The sequence below is a fragment of the Herpailurus yagouaroundi genome, unplaced genomic scaffold (assembly GCF_014898765.1).
Source record: "Herpailurus yagouaroundi ecotype Mexico unplaced genomic scaffold, PumYag 195, whole genome shotgun sequence".
NCBI lineage: Eukaryota > Metazoa > Chordata > Mammalia > Carnivora > Felidae > Herpailurus > Herpailurus yagouaroundi.
Genome location: NW_024412426.1, coordinates 7,576,024 through 7,587,599, shown reverse-complemented (window position 1 = coordinate 7,587,599; position 11,576 = coordinate 7,576,024). Strand labels below are relative to the sequence as shown.

General features: G+C 42.4%; 1 long non-coding RNA gene across 1 annotated transcript in view; it reads left to right on the top strand.

Annotated features, from left to right (window-relative positions):
• The first annotated feature begins 379 nt into the window (after positions 1–379).
• LOC121011692 (uncharacterized) overlaps positions 380–11,576 on the top strand; it is a 33,003-nt gene continuing 21,806 nt past the window's right edge. Inside the window, exon 1 of the long non-coding RNA XR_005781701.1 lies at positions 380–470. This is a non-coding gene — a long non-coding RNA (uncharacterized LOC121011692). The remainder of the gene's footprint in view (positions 471–11,576) is intronic.

Below are 11,576 nucleotides of genomic sequence, written 5' to 3'. Positions count from 1 at the left end.
CAAAGTCAGGGATGTTAGACACAGAGGAAACAAACGACTAAGGCCTGGATAGACAGAGCCAGAGTACTGAGAAGAACATGGTCCCCAGGCCGCTACTAGATAGACATGAACAAGTATGTAACAGTGTCCATAAGGAACATATGGTGCAAGCAACTCACCCAAGGTGTAGACAATAAAGGGGTGCTTTTTTGTAGAGAATTTAAAACATTAATAAAATCTGTACTGGTCTCGAACCAGGAGCTCACTTCTGCTGAAGTGCATATTTTTAACCCTGTGGAACAACATGTTCCTGCCTTTAAAAAGTAGATTTGAAATCAACTAGGACAGTGTAGCAATTGTACAAGACAAAGAAAGAAAACTTCAGTTACTCCAATTCAGTTATTCCATGTGACCTTTGGGAGTGTTTATTTATGCTGAAAATTGAAAATAGGGAAACAGAGACTGAACCACAATGTGTAATATTATTGTTGGTAAGTAGAAATTTTAGTTCATACCTGAAACATTTTACTGATTTTGAACAGTAGTTTTTAAATTGAAATTTATTTTGCTTTCTTGATTGTTAATTATTTTAAAACTGAAGAATGAATCAAGAAAATAAAATATTACATTTGTGTTATGATTTAATAGTTGCCTAAATTGAACCTTTTATAAACATATCCATTTTATTAATATTCACCTATTAGTTATTAGACAATTATGTATATAAAATATTGTTATATCAGATGGTAACCAAAGAATCAAGTTCAAACTGCTAGATAGATATAAACACTATTGAATAAATATTATGCCTTTCTCTTTCTTAGTACTGTAATATTCATTTTATTTTTATTCTATCCTTTCTACTGCTGTGATTACATATAGGAAATTCAATAACAGAAAATTCACTGCCTGCAGTTCTCTTCTGGCCATTATTGTTATTTGTTTCATTTCATAAATATTATAAAAAATAATTTCATTGTTTAAAGGAGCAGAGTGTTTAAAATGATCTCTTCTGGACTTCAAATGAGTTGATAATATGGAAGCTCAGTGATGGCTACATGGAGGTTAATATACTATTTCCTCTCTCTGTCTCTTGTTCTGTCTGTCTCTGTTTCTTTGTATCTATCATCTATCTGTCTGTCTATCTATCTATCATCTATCCATTCACCCATCTATATAAAATTTTCCATAATAAAGTTAAAAAACTATAAGGACCAAATGCAAACTATCGGGGGTCATATCTGGAGGGATTAGAGGGTCAAGCTTATAAAGGTAGCCATTGTGAGATGAAACTCACAATGGGTAAATGGAGATTGGACCCGAGTAAATTCCTGGCATCATTCAATGTGCCTGCTTAACTATAGTGAATGTGAAGGTAGCTACAAAGTTTCAGGAATGGAACAGACTCAGGCAAATTGATAACCACCAATACAACTTTTAAAATGACAAAAGTAGCTCTCAGATTTGTGTTACTACTGTGCATATCCCTTGGAATTCTTGGGACCCCAGGATGAAGGAATCTAGGATAGATAATGGATTGTTATTTTCTTTTGTGGGCTATACCCATAAGTTAATTTGGATAGAGGGAGGAGCAAAAATTGAGGACCACCAATACCATTATACCATCAGGAACTAAAGTGTTCTGGTAAATGATACTCCTCTGGACCCTGCTTCAATTAAGATCCTTTATGATCACAGAGGTTATCAGATCCCAGTAACGCAGACTTCTTGGAGACCTACAATGAAGAACACTGGACCCAGGGCTGGAGAGCCCAGAGTGAAGGCCAGTTCAAGTAACCGGATGATTTCTGCTTCCTTGTTTCATCCCCCACATAGCCATGCCGTGTGTAATAACTTCCATGAACTTGCATTTGTAGGGCTGTTTGCTAATTCAGGGTTTCCCACTGAGATCTGTACAAGTGCAGCGGTTTTGTTTTGTTGAGAAAATGAGCTATTTGTAAGTGGAGTTCAGTTTAATGGATTTCTGAGCTATTTTTTTAGAGCCAATTTTTTTAACGTTACCTTTTTAGACTTTGTGGTACTCTTTCCTCCATATCACCCCCAGGGGAAGGCTGTTGAGTAGCACTTGTACTGTAAGTTAGGGTGACGATGGGGGAGAAATAAGATCCCATCATAGCCCAGCAAGCTCCTTAGAACTGAGGGGCAGCTATTTGTGTCCTAATGGTGGTTGGCTAGCCCTTTGCATGAGGATCTCGCCCTGGCCACCTTTTCTTTACAGGGCTTGGGCTTCCACCTTACTGCTTAAACTTCACCCTGCATCTCTTAATCTTTTCCCTCTCTTTCCCCTATTCCTCTCCACTTAGCACTCTTGCATTGAATCATCCAACTTCAGAGGCTAGAAGGACTTTACAGCTAATGTAATCCAACTCTCTCATTAACAGATGAGGAAACAGAAGTCCCATAGTTTGGGCAATTGGCCTGTGATATATCAGCCAGACTATGGTAGGGCTTCACCTACAAATGAGGTTTGCCTTCTCACCTAGGACTCTTGCACAAAACTCTGCTGTTGCCATGGTTCTGAAGCTAGCAAGTCAGACGATTTGAGGTACTTATGGATGGATGAATGCGCAGCCTCAAACAATAGCTCTCTCGATGAAAAGAAAATCTGGCTGGTAATTGAAACCTCTGAACCACAAGCAGAGAAAGAAGTAAAAGGCTTTGCAGCCCGCTGCCCTGCCTGAGGGCGGGCCGGTGCAGGAGATGTGGAGAGTGGGTGGACAGAGGCTTGGGTGAGGCCCTGGCTCCACTGTGTCCCATCTGGATCATGCGGGAAGCCCTTTGGTTGCATGACACTGTTGTAGGCACCCTGAGGATTTTACATCACCCAAAGCTATAAATGGTTTTGCATTAAAAAAAAAAAAAAATTACAGGTCTCCCACAGCCCACAAAAATATGCTCCACCCAAAACGAAGCCCATAATTTGGCTGCATCCAGCTGGGTTCAACAAAATTGGAGCCAAGGTTGCTCTGTATTGTCCTTAGAGGTGGCTTAACATTAGCAGGAATGAAAGAAATGTAAAGTTACTCACAGTGGGCTAGATTTTCTCCATAGGGAAAGCTCTAATAGTTACACAGCAAGACCTTGGCGTCAGCCAGGTAAGGTCTACTAGCTGCATGAAAATCACTTCCAAGCTATTATTTATAATTTTATAGCATCTCGCATTTGCAAATTGCCTAGTGATGAATTGAGGCAATTTCTTTTAACAATTCTGAGTGGGAGGTTGAGGCATTTAACTCTTCTTTTACTAAGACACAAAGATGTTGAGACAAATAATATGCATCAACCACAAAAATACCTGGACAGTCCTATTTATTTTGGCCAGGACCTGTGGTCTGCGACTTGACCCACTTTAGGACGGCCAAATGTTCCAGTTTGCCTGGGATGGAGAGGTTTCCTGGGATGTGGGACTTTCAGTGCTAAAACCGGAACAGCCCCAGGCAAACCCAGACAGTTGGTCACTCTATCTCACTGAGTGATGTTCTATCTCACTGCATGGTGCTAACTCCTGGCCATTTCATTCTGCGCATCTAAAATGAATATGGCTCTATTTCTTTTTAATCCTAATCTGTTTTACTTGCTGTGTTTCAGAAAGCACAGCCTGAAAGCAGAGTTTTTGCTGCCTTCTCACATTAGAATCTTGTAAAATAGTATTAACTAGCTGATTGCTCTGCGCTGTTCCATTTAAGGAATTCAAATGCCTACCACTGACCTCTGAAATGTTTTTGGTATTGTGTGTCCAAAAGCAAAACACAAGCAAGGGAATTTGATTTAACGTTTAAATTAAGTAATCTGACTTGGACAGATTCTCTGTCTCCTTACACATAAAGGTCACACTTTATACCTGGGGTATTTTCTCTGATAGGAGAATATTTAAATTTATAAAATTCAGATAGCCACCGGATAGACATAAAGAAACAATTCATGGGGTGCCTGGGTAGTTCAGTCAGTTAATCATCTGATTCTTGATCTCGGCTCAGGTCATGATCTCATGGTTCATGGGTTCGAGCCCCGGCTCTGCACATCAGGCCCTGTGCTGATAGCATGGAGCCTGCTAGGGATTCTGTCTCTTGTTTCTCTGACCCTCCCTCACTTAGGCACGCACATGCTCTCTCTCTCTCTCTCTCTCTTTCTGTCTCTCAAAATAAATAAACAAACTTAAAAAAAATAAAATGAAATAAATAAAAAAGAAACAATTCACCTCTGGCTAAGGAACACTTGAGTCAAAGTCAGTCCCAACTAGAATCACAGACTGTTTTATCACCAGCCAAGAGGATAAGGGCCATGCATGCCAACATTTTTATTAGTAGGATGTCATAAATTGGATAAAGCTTTCATTAGCATTACAAGATTAAAGATCCAGAAAGGTCTAAGTGAGGCATTATAACCAATGGCAGGGCTTATTGAAGTGAGGCCTCAGGAGACAGGTCAGAGGGGAAGTAGGCCCCGAAAAAATTGCAACTAACAGTCACCACTGCAGATAAGCCTTTATCTGTGGAGTTCTGTTACTAATACATTCCGTTGGCCCTTGGTGGGAGATAGCATGACCTATTTAAAGGAGGTTGGGGAAGCACAGAGGGTGCAAAGAAGGAATCACACAGATTCAGAACTGGATTGAGGGTCAGTCCAGACAGACAGCTGCCTTAGGTGCCAATTTCTAAAGAGTACTCTCAAAAATAAAGTAGAAATATGGTGCCAAATAAGCTTAACACAAGATTCCACATATAACTGGGAAAATGTCAAAGTAGCCTCACTTCAGCGCGTAGACCAGGCCTTCCAGTGAAAATAAAATGGCACTCTTCCCCCATGTCCCTCCCTCACCACCACTCAGTTAATCCGAAAGGCACTCGCTTCTTAACCCACCTGGGATTCCTATTTCTCAGTCCGTCCTAGAGAAAAGCCTAGAGTGTTTTTCATGCCAACCACCTCTGGACCAGGTTGTCTCTAGAGAAACTATCATTCTCTGAAGCATTCAGGTGCCAATGGTAGGGATTAACACTGTGGACCTTGAGGAAGGTACTTAAAAGTTATGACAGCCTATCCTCTGTCTAGAGGTGCCCTCAGATCACCTTGAGCCATCTTTTGTCTCTCTTGCATGGTCCCTGCTTGGTTAGCCAGGTGTAGTTGTGTGCAGGCATCCATTACCTTGGAGAAAAGGGGAAAACGGGTCTTTTTGTGATCAGGGAAAGCCCATCATGATACTCCCTTACCTTAAGAATCTTTAGGTCTTCTCCCAGAGTCTGGAACATCAGCCCAAATCTTCCTTTTGTTTTGGTGAGTTTCCCTTTGGGAACACTGTGTCTTTAGGTGAAATGGTTCATCCTCACTTCACCAAGTCCAAAAGTATTGTCTGAGGCCTGGCTTTGACAAACCATAGGAGCTTCCATTGCCTTGGAACCTCGATGATGCTTTAGTTAGCTTATGGCCTAGGCAGGAAGGCCCCCAGGTTGTAGCTGCTTTGGCTGGGCACCAAGAGTGTGAACTTAGCTCAGAGTAGGGGCTCCATTGTACCATCGATCCAAACTAGCAAGGACATCAATGAAGGGTAGATGAGCTCTGTTGGATCGTGCTATGCCAGCTTTTGAAAGCCCCGTTTGGCCCACTTGGGTTATTCGCCAACCTCTGAATTAATGACAATGGTTAGAGTGATGATATACTTGGATTGGTCAACTTGCTTGGGCATATCCCCAGTGAAGCCAGAAGAGGGATGGGGCACTGTGACTGATGGCATCACCAGGACTTGCCAGGGAAGGGAAGCATAAGTCCCCAAAGAAACGAAGAAGTTTGTTATCAAGACAAAAGGGGAACTTCCATTTCTGGGCGAAGTCTTATTTTTTCAATATTCTCTCACCGCCTACACAAGATCAGTGTTTTTACACGATTCATACCTTTGGCAGGAAGTGGAAGATCAACAAAGAGGTGATCTATTTCCCCTTGCTCCAGGTAAAAGATTAACATGATTTTCCTATAACCCACTTGAAACATTACTCTATTAAACTGTTAGTGGGAATACAACCCAGCTTTTCTTTAAAAGTACTGTTGAGTCAGAAAAAATATAATGAACTAAAATAGAAAGGAAACTAAATTCCTTCATACTTCACAAAATCAGGCAATTAATGGGAAAGACATCTTTAGAAAATAAAGAAAAAGACATCGTTCCCTTACACACAAAGGCATCTTTTCCCAGGGGGCCAGGTACAGTCTCTACTTCATTAGTTCTCATCAAACCTCAGAGTGGGAAGAGACAAATATAGAAATCTGGTATCCTCTCTCCCTCTCTCCATCTCCGTCTGTCTGTCTGTCTCTTCATTTCAGAAATTCAAGAACTGAGACTTGAAAAGAAAAGTGATCAGGCTGAGGTGTCACACGGGGAGTGTCCTTGGTGGCTATAGATATGTTCAGCATCCGACATTTTTTTCTGAACAGAGCCCAAGAGAGAAGGGGCATCGTTGATGCCTGAGACATGAATGGAAATGTAGGTCCTCTTGCACAGTCTCCTGTTGCCTTTGTTGGAGTGTTTTCTGAGAGGAGGCAAGGCCTCACACTCTCCAACTACTTCCATTCGCCCAGGAGATTTAGGTAGACAGTGCTCAGCGACATTGTAAAGCAGGCAACTGAAGTTTGTCTTCATTCTCCCAGTGCCCAGGGCCCCCTGCGCTCTGCTGGTTTTCACCAGCAAGAGAGAGAAGGATGTGATCTTGGTCCTTTCACATCAGGGTGAATGAGCTGTACTCATCACCAAAGAATGTTAACGCTGCAAACTTAACTCTAAATAGTACATGAAAGATCTTGCCCCTTTGAAACAAAATTGTAAGAAAAGAGAAACAGAGACAGCCTCCCAGAATTTTACCATGAGTGTTGCTGCAAGCGTTTTTAAGAGATTCTTGACATTTGGGGGCATGCGGGTGGGAAAGAGGTCATTTCTATTTTTTCACTCCCTACAAGTGTTCTGTTTCTAGTCGGGAGAACGGCTAGGGATTACTTTAATCCAGCTCTGTTGGAAATAGGCTGGCTTATTCCAAGGGGAGGCTGGGGGCAAAATGGCCTGGATGCCACCACACAAGCGGAGGTGTTTACCTACAGTCACTCTCTCTGTTGGATCTCTCTCCTTTTTCCTCAGTTCTCAGCATGGCACTGGTCTCACCTTGCTACGCTTCTCTCTCCCAAACCTCCAGGGACCCAGAATCAAGTTCTCCCAAACCTCTGACCACCCCTGACCCTATTACTTTCCCCTCTGGTCCAGGTTTCAACCATCTCTCATTGAATCCCTTAGTATCAGTCAGTGGTCCTAGGCCGGACAACCTTGCTGGTACTGTTGAAAACTTAGATCTAAAGACCAGTGGTCATCAACGTTTTCTTTTTGCCAGTTCAGTCAAGTAGAGAAAAAAATTCAATAAGCCACCATATTTCCTTCACTTATATTCAATAATTACCAAGTTTTTGCCATATGTACTTGATCTATCCCCCCTTTTGATGTCTTTACTGTTTTTATTTGCTGAAGCACTTGATTAATTAATTAAAAGTAATCTCTACACCCAACGTGGGGGTCAAACTCACTACCCTAAGATCACAAGTCTTTTTTTTTTTTAATGTTTATTTATTTTTGATAGAGAGAGACAGAGCATGAGTGGGGGCGGGGCAGAGAGACAGCTCGAACTCACAGACCACGAGATCATGACCTGAGCCGGAGTCGGTCACTCAGTCGACTGAGCCACCTAGGCGCCCCCTAAGATCACAAGTCTTATGTAGCACTGACCGAGCCAGCCAGGCGCCCCTATTTGTTGAAGTACTTTAAAGCAAATACCAGACATCATATTATTTCACCTCTGAATCTCTCAAAATATTGACTTAAAAAAAGAAAACATAACCACAATGCTATTATCACACCTACCAAAATTAACAACACTACTTTGGTATCATGCATACCCAGTCTGTAATTAAGTTTCCCTTATTGTCTCTAAAGAGTCTTTTTATAGTCAGTTGATTTGAATCAGGACCCAAACAAGGTCTCCATATTACATTTGCTTATCATGTCAGCGTTTGAAATTAATTTCCACGTCCCTGAGTGGTTTTGTTTGGGGCTTATTTTTAAAAAGCCACCTAAATAGCACACCTTGACCTATCTAATTATAACGCTTGGGGTTGTTTTTTGTTGTTGCTATTGTTTGGGTTTTTTGTTTTCACTGAGATGAGATCTGGCTGTGTATATGTGTGGTGGGGGCCGAAGGGGGGCATTAAGATACTGGCATCTGAAGAGGCCAGTGGCACCAGATTCATCTGCAGACCAGAGACAAAAATAATAATTAGAGCTAGCACATATTCAATGCTTACTATGTGCCAGCCATTGTTCTAAGTGATTTAAATGTAATTATTTCATTTTTAAAAGATGACTGCCTTAGGAGAGTTTTAGGTGCTGGTGAAATAAGAAGAAAGCACTACCTTGTTTGGTTGGGGGAAGGTTATCTAAAGAGTTCACAGAGCTTGTGAGGGTGTCACCTGAGGGCGCAGAGGTGGGTGCAAAACACTTCGAAGACTAGCTGAATGTTCTTCTCCACCTCCAAATGTAAAATAACGTAAAGGGGATGTTTCTGCTACCACAAACATTTTAGAGGGTCTCAGGAGGGAAGTAGAGTACTGGTGACCCTCTAATCCCTTGTCCTGGACTGGTCTATTTCTTTCTCTCTCCCATCCCCATCCTGTGCCTTAAGTCACAGTGCATGGTCACCAAATGTCACATCCCTGGCGGCAGCCTCAGTGACTCATCACCAGTAGTGGGGGTAGAAGACTGGCTGGAATGACTTAGCCTGGGGAGGCTTTCTCAATGCTCCTGTGAGTAAGTGGGACTATAATAATTTTGGTTTCTTACTCCTGAAATGGGACCATAGGCTGTATTGCAAAACTTGGAGGGCCCTCGTTATTAAATACTGCTTTCTACACTTAAGGGGCTCCGGAGTCTGACTTTGAAAAAATGAGGATACAGTGCAGCTCACATGTAGGAGCACCATGAAAGATGGGCCTAAGCAGAGAGAAAACTCTGGGCTTGAGGTGGGTCAGGGTCAGGGAGTCACAAGAGACCTGACCACTGGGAAACTGTGAAGATGAAGTCAAGGACAGGCCAAATTTGGTGCTGGGGAAAGATGTGGCTGGACACTAGAATCTAGTCCAGGAAGCCAAAGTAGAGATGGCAGTCCAAGTTCAGATCCCTGCTTAAATGAGAATCCCAGGGCCTATCTGAGAACTAAGCTGGCAGATGTTAAGTGAATGCCTAAAACCAGGGTGGCACCAATCAACATAGGACAATTCCTCTGAGTGTACTTCTCTTTCATCTGGCCTCAGTTAAAACCAGAGGACCTGATACAACAGCAGGCCTGTATCACCTTGAAGGTACTGCTCTCTGAACCTAGTGTTTTCCCTGTAGGACTGCCTTGTGGGCAGGCAATCCTGGACCTTTCCGAGCCCACTCCCCCTTGTTGTATCTGTCCACATAGAGCTGAACGCTGCTTTGTGGCAGGTGGGTAAATAAAAAGGAAGAATTGCTTCTTTGGGGCAGTCCAGGTCATTTTTCATGAACTGGGAAATAGAACAAGGAGCCATTTAGGCAAAATATTTGGATGTAATGTCTACCCCTTATTGCAACCCTAGTTTCTCTATCCATGTGGACCTTTGAGAAAATACATGTTTAAGATCCATAAATGTCATTATCTTATTTTCTGCCTTAGGGACACAAATCTATATAGAGATCCACAACCAAAAATAAATAGGAATTTAAATCAAATGGGCTTGCACACCTAATGACCCCCTTCAGTGGTGAAAATGTTTAATGATAGTTTAGTTTATGGAAACCCCGGCGACCAGGTTCCAAACAGTCTCAGCTGGGAAACCCAACTCTTTTTCTTTTGGAAATTCTCAATGATATGTTTTCAAAGCAGCTGATAAAACAGTTAATTATAGTGAGGTGTTTGGCTCCTTTATAACATACACTTTCTCCTACTCTATGATTGGAGCTTCTTGTCATGTACCCTGAGCTAATGCTACCATATATTTTTTCCCTTTGGGGGTGGGTGGAGAACCCCTCTAAATTGCCACATAGGTAGAACTTCAGATAAAAAGGCAAAATCTAGCATGAGATCATTCAATTGATTTTCACCAAAAGTCTGGAGAGCTAAGTACCCCCACTGCTTCCATTTCTCCAAGGCCAAGACCTTTCTGGGGGTGAAAGTCCCTTGACCTGAGCCTGGAGGGCTTTTAGCTAGTCAAGAAAAGAAACTGCTCTTTTGGATATGTGGATTATAAAGAAACAAATAGTGAAAAGACTAAGAACTCTGGTATCACTCTTGATTTGAAGTGAGCAGAATCAGTTCTTAATGCTGCTGGTAGCCATTGGTTCCCCATGTAACTCAGAATGATGACGAGTTGATTCAACTCAATATAGGCTCATAGATCCAACTGCTCACTCCACATCTCCATTTGGAGGTTGGATGGACATCTCAGACATGTCCCAAACTCAACTTCCTATTGAGGCGCCACCCCCGCCTCCCTGCCTCTCCTCACGAACCTGCTTCCACTGCACCTTTCCCATCTCAGTTGATGGCAACTCAACTTTCCGGTGGCTCAAGCCAGAAACATCCTCAATATCTTTCTTTCTCTCATTCCCTACAACCACTCTGCCAGGAAATCCCTTGGCTCTACCTTCAAAATATATTCAGATTCCACTTCCTGTCTCCATCTTTACCACTGTCATCCTAATCCAAGCCACTCTTTATTATCTGTTGCCTGCATTCCTGAAAAAAAGTCTTCCACTTTCACCCTTCTACAATCTATTCTTTTTTAAATTATTATTATTATATTTTTAGAGAGATAGAGAGCACCAGCTGGGGAAAAGGGCAGAGGGAGAGAGACAGAGGGAGAGAGAGAATCCCAAACAGGCTCCACACCTAGCCCAACGTATGGCCTGATGCCATGACCCTGTGACCACAACCTGAGTGGAAACCAAGAGTTGGATGCTCAACTGACTGAGGCACCCAGGCACCCCTCTACAATCTATTCTTTTTTTTAAAGCTTATATATATATATATATATATATATTTTATTTTGAGGGAGAAAGAGGGCACAAGCTGAGGAGGGACAGAGAAAGAGGGAGAGAGAAAACCCCAAGCAGACTCTGTGGCTCCAGCACAGAGCCCAATGCAGGGCCGATCCGACCAATTCCCAAGTGGAAATCAAGAGTCAGACATTCAACCGACTGAGCCACCCAGGCACCCCTACAATCTATCATTAACAGCAGCCAGAAGGATGCTTTCAAAACACATGGTGTCACTGCTAGTCACAATCTTGAAATATCTCCACACTTCACTCAGAGTGAAAACCAAAGTCCTTACAATGGCTAACAAGAGTTTACAGGATCTCTCTCGTTCTCACCCCCACCTCTCGGTGTCATTCTCTCTTTAGATGTCACCTACTATTTCTCTCCCTCTTACTTAGTTCGCTCTAGCCATGCTGGCCTTGCACAAGACTGACACAGGCTTGGCGCACACCAACTAGACCTTTATTTTATAGCTCAGTGGCTCTTAAATTTTAGG